The sequence below is a fragment of the Eschrichtius robustus genome, chromosome 15, assembly GCF_028021215.1.
Source record: "Eschrichtius robustus isolate mEscRob2 chromosome 15, mEscRob2.pri, whole genome shotgun sequence".
NCBI lineage: Eukaryota > Metazoa > Chordata > Mammalia > Artiodactyla > Eschrichtiidae > Eschrichtius > Eschrichtius robustus.
In genome coordinates this window covers 15,655,612-15,666,038 of record NC_090838.1, presented here as the reverse complement: position 1 = coordinate 15,666,038, position 10,427 = coordinate 15,655,612, and positions in this window count along the sequence as shown.

Below are 10,427 nucleotides of genomic sequence, written 5' to 3'. Positions count from 1 at the left end.
TTTATCTCTGGGCTTTCTATCCTGTACCATTGATCTATATTTCTGTTTTTGTGCCAGTACCATACTCTCTTGATTACTGTAGCTTTGTAGTATAGTTTGAAGTCAGGGAGCCTGATTGCTCCAGCTCCGTTTTTCTTTCTCAAAATTGCTTTGGCTATTCAGGGTCTTTTGTGTTTCTATAAGAATTGCAAAATTTTTTGTTCTAATTCTGTGAAGAATGTCACTGGTAGTTTGATAGGGATTGCATTGAATCTGTAGATTGCTTTGGGTAGTATATTCATTTTCACAATATGGATTCTTCCAATCCAAGAACGTGGTATATTTCTCCATCTGTTTATGTCATCTTTGATTTCTTTCATCAGTGTTTTATAGTTTTCTGAGTACAAGTCTTTTGCCTCCTTAGGTAGGTTTATTCCTAGGTATTTTATTCTTTATGTTGCGATGGTAAATGGGATTGTTTCCTTAATTTCTCTTTCTGATTTTTCATTGCTAGTGTATAGGAATGCCAGAGATCTCTGTGCATTAATTTTGTATCCTGCAACCTTACCAAATTCACTGATTAGTTCTAGTAGTTTTCTGGTGACTTCCTTAGGATTTTCTATGTATAGTATCATGTCATCTGCAAACAGTGACAGTTTCACTTCTTCTTTTCCAATTTGAATTCCTTTTATTTCTTTTCCTTCTCTGATTGCCGTGGACTTTCAAAACTATGTTGAATAAGAGTGGCAAGGGTAGACATCCTTGTCTTATTCCTGATCTTAGTGGAAATGCTTTCAATTTTTCACCATTGAGTATGATGTTTGCTGTGTGTTTGTCATATAAGACCTTTATTATGTTGAGGTAGGTTCCCTCTATGCCCATTTTCTGGAGAGTTTTTATCATAAATTGGTGTTGAATTTTGTCAAAAGCTTTTTCTGCATCTATTGAGATGATCATATGGTTTTTATTCCTTAATTTGGTAATATGGTGTATCACATTGATTGATTTGTGCATTGAAGAATCCTAGCATCCCTGGATAAATCCCACTTGATCATGGTGTATAATCCTTTTAATATGTTGTTGGATTCTGTTTGCTAGTATTTTGTTCAGGATTTTTGCATCTATGTTTATCAGTGATACTGGTCTATAATTTTCTTTTTTTGTGATATCTTTTTCTGGTTTTGGTATCAGGGTGATCGTGGCTTTGCAGAATGAATTTGGGAGTGTTCCTCCCTCTGCAATTTTTTTGAAGAGTTGGTGAAGGATCGGTGTTAGCTCTTCTCTAAATATTTCATAGAATTCGCCATCTGGTCCTGGACTTCTGTTTATTGGAAAATTTTTAATTACAGTTTCAATTTCATTACTTGTGATAGGTCTGTTTATATTTTCTAATTCTTCCTGGTTCAGTCTTGGAAAATTGTACCTTTCCAAGAATTTGCCCCTTTCTTTGTGGTTGTCCATTTTATTGGCATATAGTTGTTTGTAGTAGTCTCTGATGATCCTTTGTATTTCTGCGGTGTCAGTTGTGATTTCTCCTTTTTCATTGCTAATTTTATTGATTTGCGTCCTCTCCCTTTTTTTCTTGATGAGTCTGGCTAACGGTTTATCAATTGTGTTTACCTTCTCAAAGAACCAGCTTTTAGTTTTATTGATCTTTGCTATTGTTTTCTTTGTTTCTATTTCATTTATTTCTGCTCTGATCTTTATGATTTCTTTCCTTCTATTGACTTTGGGTTTTCTTTGTTCTTCTTTCTCTAGTTGCTTTAGGTGTAGGGTTAGATTTTTTTATTTGAGATTTTTCTTGTTTCTTGAGGTGAGATTGAATTGCTATAAACTTCCCTCTTAGAACTGCTTTTGCTGAGTCCCATAGGTTTTGGGTCGTCGTGTTTTCATTGTCATTTGTTTCTACGTATTTTCTTTTATTTCTTCTTTGATTTCTTCAGTGGTCTCTTGGTTATATGGTAGCACACTGTTTAGCCTCCATGTATTTGTGGTTTTTACAGTTATTTTCCTGTAATTGATTTCCAGTCTCGTAGTGTTCTGGTCAGAAAAGATGCTTGATATGATTTCAATTTTCTTAAATTTTCTGAGGTTTGATTTGTGACCCAGGATGTGATCTATCCTGGAGAATGTTCTGTGTGCACTTGAGAAGAAAGTGTATTCTGCCACTTTTGGGTGGAATGTTCTATAAATATGAATTAAATCTATCTGGTCTATTGTGTCATTTAAAGCTTGTGTTTCACTATTTATTTTCTGTCCATTGTTGTAAGTGGGGTGTTAAAGTTCCTCACTATTATTGTGTTACTGTCTATTTCCTCTTTTATAACTGTTAGCAGTTACCTTATGTATTGAGGTGTTCCTATGTTGGGTGTATAAACATTTATAATTGTTATATCTTCTTGGATTGATCCCTTGATCATTATGTAGTGCCCTTCCTTATCTCTTGTAACAGTATTTATTTTAAAGTTTATTTTATCTGATATGAGTATTGCTCCAGCTTTCTTTTGATTTCCATTTACATGGAATATCTTTTTCCATCCATTCACTTTCAGTCTGTATGTGTCCCTAAGTCTGAAGTGGGTCTCTTGTAGACAGCATATATATGGGTCTTGTTTTTGTATCTATTCAGCCAGTCTGTATCTTTTGGTTGGGGCATTTAATCCATTTACTTTCAAGGTTATTATCGATATGTATGTCCTATTACAATTTTCTTAATTGTTTTGGGTTTGTTTTTGTGGGTCTTTTCCTTCTCTTGTGTTTCCCACCTAGAGAAGTTTCTTTAGCATGTGCTGTAAAGCTGATTTGGTGGTGCTGAATTCTCTTAGCTTTTGTTTGTCTGAAAAGCTTTTGATTTCTCTGTCGAATCTGAATGAGATCCTTGCTGGGTAAAGTAATCTTAGTTGTAGGTTTTTCTCTTTTATCACTTTAAGTATATCCTGCCACTCCCTTCTGGCCTGCAGAGTTTCTGCTGAAAAATCAGCTGATAAACTTATGCAGATTCCTTTGTATGTAATTTTTTTAATATATAAATTTATTTATTTATTTATTTTTGGCTACATTGGGTCTTCATTGCTGAGTGCGGGCTTTCTCTAGTTGCGGTGAGTGGGGGCTACTCTTCGTGTGGTGAGCAGGCTTCTCATTGTGGTGGCTTCTCTTGTTGTGGAACACAGGCTCTAGGCTCACGGACTTCAGTAGTTGTGGCTCATAGGCTCTAGAGCACAGGCTCAGTAGTTGTGGTACACGGGCTTAGTTGCTCCGCAGCACGTGGGATCTTCCTGGACCAGGACTTGAACCCGTGTCCCCTGCATTAGCAGGCAGATTCTTAACCTCTGCGCCACCAGGGAAGCCCCTGTATGTTATTTTCTGTTTTTCCATTGCTGCTTTTAATATTTTTTCTTTGAATTTAATTTTTGTTAGTTTGATTAATATGTGTCTTGGTGTGTTTCTCCTAGGGTTTATCCTGTATGGGACTCTCTGTGCTTCCTGGACTTGGGTGGCTATTTCCTTTCCCATGTTAGGGAAGTTTTCCACTATAATCTCTTCAAATATTTTCTCAGACCCTTTCTTTTTCTCTTCTTCTTCTGGGACCCCTATAATTCAAATGTTGGTGCATTTAGTGTTGTCCCAGAGGTCTCTGAGATTGTCTTCAATTCTTTTCATTCTTTTTTCTTTATTCTGCTCCTCAGCGGTTATTTTCACCATTTTGTCTTCCAGCTCACTTATTCGTTCTTCTGCCTCAGTTATTCTGTTATTGATTCCTTCTAGTGTATTTTTCATTTCAGTTATTTTGTTGTTCATCTCTGTTTATTTGTTCTTTAGTTCTTCTAGATCTTTGTTAAACATTTCTTATATTTTCTCAGTCCATGCCTCCATTCTATTTCCGAGATTCTGGATCATCTTTACTGTCACTGTTCTGAATGCTTTTTCAGGTAGATTGCCTATTTCCTTTTCATTTATTTGGTCTTGTAGGTTTTTACCTTGCTCCTTCATCTGTGGCATAATTTTTTGCCGTCTCATTTTTTTTTTCCTTTTTTTAATGAGTGAAATTGTGTTCCCGTCTTACTGGTGGTTTGGCCTGAGGCTTCCAACACTGGAGTTTGTAGGCTGTTGGGTAGTGCTGGGTCTTGGTGCTGAGATGAGGACCTCCAGGAGACCTCACTCCAATGAAAATTCCCTGGGGTCTGAGGTTTAGTCCAGTGGTTCGGACTTGGAGCTCCCACCGCAGGAGCTTTGGTCCCACCACTGGCTCATGAACCAAGATCCCACAAGCCATGTTGGGGGGCCAATAAAAAAAAAGGAGAAAAGTAACAAAGTAAAAAATAAAATTAGACTAGGAAACTAACAGATATGTTAAAAAATATATAAAAATAAAAATATAGATGAAACAACAACCAGAAGGTAAAACAGAAACACAATAGTAAAAAAGAGGAGGAGAAAAAAAAAAGTGGAAAAGACCTTGGCTGTGGTGGGTGGGGCCTAAGCAGGGGCGAGGTTTGGGTGGTGAGCTGAGCGGGGCCTGTGCTTAGAACCCACAGGGCTGGAAAAGGCCCTGGGGGCGGAGGGGTTGCAGAGTGGGGCTTAGGCTCAACAGAACAGCAGGGACCCAGGCGTTCCTCCAGCCTTTGGTCTCAGAGGGCGGGGGACCCCACCTGTGTGCCCAGCAGGCTCCCTAGGCCTTCGTGGGTGTGGCAAACCCCCTCCACTCCCCTCCTGCTCCTCCCATCCTGGAGGATCCCTTCTGCTGGCCTCTCCTGGCCTCCCTCCTATGCCCCCAGGACCAACCCAGCCCAGAGGGGACCTCTGAGGGCCTAGGCTGGAGAGCCGGGCAGACTTCCTCGGCTGAGTGGGCAGGGGAATCACTGGGCAAGCTCACCCCTGCTCCAAGACCACAAGGGTCCCTCCAGGTGTGGGAACCCCTCCCCCCTCTCAGCCACCCCTCAGGGGTGCTGGTCTTGTCCAGCCACCACTTCTCCTCCCCACTCAGTCCCCACACGTCTTACCAGTTCACTTGGGGGTTCTTTCCGTCGACTTGGGCGTCGGGGTGCCCCGTCAGTGTCCAGCAGGTGCCCTAGTTGTGGGGAGACGTGAACTCCATGTCTTTCCACACTGCCATCTTGACTCCGCCCCCTCAAGTTAGTTTTGATCCTTTATATTTTTCTAGAAAATTGTCTACTCCATCCAGATTTCAAGTACATAACATACTCTCTTATAACTTTAAAAATTAGCATCATGTTTGTGTTTAGAGTCCAATGTTCATTTCTAGGGTTTTTCTCTCTCGTTTTTTAATTGGTTATATTCATCAGAAATTTATCCTCTTCATCTTTTCAAAGAACGAGTTTTGGGTTTTAAAGATCTATTTTACTATTTTTTCCATCTAATTCATTCATTTCTATTTTAACTTTATCCATTTCTCCTTTTAGTTTTTTTAAATCACATTTTTAATTTATTTTCCTTTTTGTTGTTAATTTTAAAAACACTTAAGCTACAGAATTTCCTCTAGAAGAGTTTTGGCCCCCTCCTATAGATTTTATCACATAATGTTCTCATTTTAGTTAGTTTTCAAGAAGTTAAATTTGTAGTTTTATTTCCTATTTAAAACTGAAAAACTATTTTAAATACTAGTAGTGTTGGTATGTTTGTGCTTTTGTTTCCAAGTTTTAGAAACTTGTTTCCAAGTTTCCAATCTCTTTGTAATTCATTTATAGTCTTATTGCATTATGATCTGAGAATGGGAATCTATATGACTGCTATTTCTGTAATTTAAAAATCTTTCTTGGCATCTAGGATATAACCAAATTTTAAATGTTCAACAGATATTTTTAAATATTTATTCTATTTGTGGAATATATATATATATATATATATATATATAATTTTGAAAGTATTAATTATGTTTTTCAGAATTCTGTATCCCTATTTACTCTGGATGCACTTGACCCTGAGGGGGGATTGTAAAACTCCCACTGTCACGATGGTTTTGTGCAGTTCTCCTGGGAATTGTTCAATGTCATTTGTGGCTGAGGGTCCCCAGCAGCCTCTAGCCTGGTCTCAGAGAGGCTGAGAGCTCCCATGAGGATATGACCTCACCTTAGCCAACGGAGCTCATGATCCTGGGCTCGCCTGGCTTCTGTCTCTGGATTTATGTTCCAAGCATGTTTTTTTGTGGCTCAAGCTATTGTCTTCACAGAGGTGCTTGGCCTCAGGGGCATGGGCATCAGGGTGGGCACTGACAGGATTCCCCTTCAGCTAAGAGAGCAAAGGGTCCAGCCCACAAACAAGGGTTTCCATGCCAAGTTGGCAGGCTCTACCTGCTATGGAACAGGTGCCCTGGAACACCTGTGCCTCTTGGATGGCAGTCGGTTCTCTCTGGGCTCCTGCCAATTGGGCCAGCAGGAATCGGTGGTCTGTTTTTCCTGTGGCAAGGCAGGCCCAGACATAGCTCTTTTCAGCAAGCCTGACCTCTCAGGCTCTTGGAAAACAGGTGCTTTTCAAGACCCCAGCATTTATGAGGTTTATTCCTGTCTCCTTCATGGTCAGGACTGAGGGAGAAGGCCAAGGAGGAGAGACATTGACTATTTGGGGCCACATGGGTGAGGTTCAGAGAACTCCTCAAAAAACTCTTGATTTGAAGGATGGGGAAATTCACTGGATTGCAGAGGGCAGAGGTGGGAACTGGAGGATGTGACAAAGGCTGAAGAGTGGTTTCCCTTGGGGCAGCAGAATGGGCAAGGGCAAGGAGTCAGACACCCTGAGCAGAGTGGGCAGATGAGCCAATGAGAGTCAAGAGAGCACTTGGTGAAAGACTGAAAGCTTCCCACTAAGTCAGGAAAAGACAGGATGCTCACTTGCACTACTTCTTTTCAGCCTTGTCCTGGAAGTTCTAGCCAGAACAATTAGTCAAGAAAAAGAAATAAAGCAAATCCAAATTGGAAAAGAAGCAGTAAAACTGCATATTTGCAGATGACATGATCTTATATATAAAATAACCTAAAGGATCCACCAAAAAAAACTATCATAGCTAAAAAATGAATTCAGCAAAGTTGAAGGATAAAAGATTAACATACAAAAATCAGTTGTATTTCTATATACAATCTGAAAAGGAAGTTAAGAAAATAATTCCATAGATGATAGCATCGAAAACAATAAAATAATTAGAAATAAATTTAACCAAGGAAGTGGAAGACTTGTACACAAAAACTATAAATATTGCTGAAAAAAATAAAAGAAGACAGAAATATTAAATGGAAAAACGTCCCATGTCCATGGATTAGAAGACAATACTGTTAAGATGGTAATACTCGCCAAACTGGTTTACAGATTCAATGACTGTTTTTATAACAATGGAAACACTAACCCTAGAATTCATATGGAATTGCAAGGGACCCTGAATAGCTAATGCAATTTTGAAAAACAAGAACAACGTTGGAGGGCTCACACTCCCTGATTTCAAAACTTACTGCAAAGCTACAATAATCAAAATAGTATGGTACTGGGACAAAAATAGACTTATAGATCAATGGAATGGACCGAGAGACCAGAAATAAACCCATATATCTATGGTCAATTGGTTTTTGATAAGGGTGCCAAGACCATTCAATTTAGAAAGAACAGTCCTTTCAACAAATGGTGCCAGAGAGGCTATCCACATGCAAATGCATGATGTTGGACCCTACCTCACACCATGTACAAAAATTAACTCAAAATGGATCAAAATCCTAAATATAAGAGCTAAATCTGTAAAACTCTTGGAAAAAAATGTAGGGATTGATCTTCATGACCTTGGATTTGGTCATGGATTCTTAGATATGCCACCAAAAGCACAAGCAGCAAAAGAAAAAATAAATTGAACTTCGTCAAAATTTAAAACATTTGTGCTTCAGAGGATACCATCAAGAGAGTAAAAAGTCAACTCAGAGAATGGTAGAAAGTATTTGCCAACTATCTATCTGATAATGGTCTAGTATCCAGGTTATATATAGAACTGTTACAACTCAAAACTAAAATAACTCAATTTTAAAATTCACAAAGGACTTCAATAGGCATTTCTCCAAAAAAGATGTACAAATGGCCAAAAAGTGCATGAAAATATGCTCCCTGTCATTAGCCAGCTGGAAAATGCAAAGCAGAACCACAATGAAATACCGTTTCATACTCACTAGTATGGCTATAATTTTTTAAAAAATTGGAATATAACAAGTGTTGATGAAGATATGGAGAAATTTGAACCATCATAAACTGTTGGTGGGAGTGTAAGATGGTGCCCCTGCTGTCCAAAAAAAGTTTGGTTGTTCCTAAGAAGTTAAAACATAGAATTAGCCTAAGGTCCAGCAATTCTACTCCTAGGTATATGCCCCCCACATTGAAAACAGATTTTCAAACAAAACTTGTACAAGCATGTTCATAGTGGCACTATTCACAATAGCTAAAAGATAGAAAACAACCAAAATGTCCATCAACTGTTGAATGAAAACCAAAATATACACTGTGTGTATATCCACACAATGGAATATTATTCAGCCATAAAGTCTCAGCACATGAAATAATGATACATGTTCCAAGAGGGAAGACCCTTGAAAGCATTAAGCTGAGCAGAAGAAACCAGACACAAAAGACCACATGTTATATGGTACCACTTATGTTCTATACCCAGAACAGGCAAATTCAAAGAGACAGAAAGCAGATTTGAGGCTGCCAGGGGCTGGGGACAGGAGGAATAGAGAATCACTACTTAATGAGTATGGGCTTTCCTTTCGGGGTGATGAAACCTTCTGAAAGTGGATGGTAGTAATGATTACACAGCATTGTGAATGTATGAAATGCCACAGAATTGTACAATTTAAAATGGCAAGTTTTACATCGTGTGTATTTTACCACACATACACACACACACACACACACGCACAAGTGTATCTAGGACATGATGGGGAACAATCCCAGCGAGGAAGGTGGCCTTGCCCTGCCAGGCCAAGAGGCCCAGGAGTCACTGGATGATGGGGCGCAGGGAGGGCAGTGAAACCTGGGGGGCAGTGGAGGATGGAAGGCAACATGCTTCCACAGCTGATGCTGAATCTGGTTGAGAGAGGCTGCTGGGAGTGCAGGCCTCCCAGGTTGAAGAAGCCCGTGTGTGTTTGCATGTTTCCTGGGAATGATAAGGGCTGCGACTTCTCTTTCGTGGCTGCGTCTAAACTGAAGACAAGCTCTCCCCTGGTTTGGCAGGAAACATTTGAAACTATTGCCAAGACATCTGTTTCATTTTCTTTGGCAACAAAATGCATCCTGAGAGATAGACTCAAGGCTTACAACTGGGAGAATCCATAATTCTTTCTCCTTTTCTCCCACAGGAGTTTACGTAGAAGCTCCCAAGCTCATGTTTAGAGAGGGTCAAACCGGAGGCGGCTGAGCTGCAGAGAATCCAGCATTTGGGGAGGGAAATGAGCAAAAGTGGGGGGGGCAGGAGAGCAGGCAGCACAGCCAGGCGACGCCCAAGAATGTCCTGACAATCCGGAGTCTGGGAGCAGAGTCCCTCTTGGGGGATGGGGGTGGACGAGACCCCGTTCTCTGTGACCTGCTCCACTTCTGAAATGGAGAAACTGGGGGACTCGTTTCAGGAGAACGAGCATGGGCTTTGGCATCAGACAAACTGAGTTTGAATCCAGCTTGCTTACTCTCTGCGTGACCTTGACCTTACTCCCTGTGTTCTCATCTGTAAAAGGGAGAAATAATATCTACCTCATAAGTGTGTTTCTGGGATTAAGTGAGGGGATGCACGTGAACCATGGCGCAGAGTGTAGCACACTGGAGGGGCTCAGTAAATGCTTCTGGATCCTCCAGAGAATTGAGATGGAGAGGCCCTGAAGCCTGGCCTGCACGTCTCTGTGCCTCAGTCTCCGTGTCTTGAACATGAGGGGGCCTGGAACTGACTTTCTGTGATTTTATGACTAAGAACTGCAGATCCAGGGCTGTCTCTGGGGATTGTTTAAAAGTAGGGTGGCTTGTACACAAACTGAGAGAAGCAGGGTTCAGGGTATAGACTGAAAAGCTATTGATTCCTCAGCTGAGAGTCAAGCCGTTACATGACCACTGGGGATACCAGTGCCAGCTCCTCTCAGACCATCCCCGAGACAACAAGACCCAGTCCCACTCGGGGCCAGGCACCCTGGGGAACAGAGATGGAAGAGGCGGCCCCAGCTACACTCCTGCCTTCCAGCATACTCCCTGAGTTTCTCAGACCTGTAAAGTCTAGTGAATTATTTAAATATCTAAACATCAGCAAAGCCAATGGCAGTCAATTCTCATGAAGAGAGTCTGCAAGTCCCACTCATTTAGGAAGTTTAGCACCTTCTGAGCCCGGGGGCCTTGGAGGGCCCTCTGGGGAGCAATATATTGAGTTACTGCTGAGTGGCCAGCACCCTTCCACCCAGCACAAGCCCGCCGTGCATCACATACCA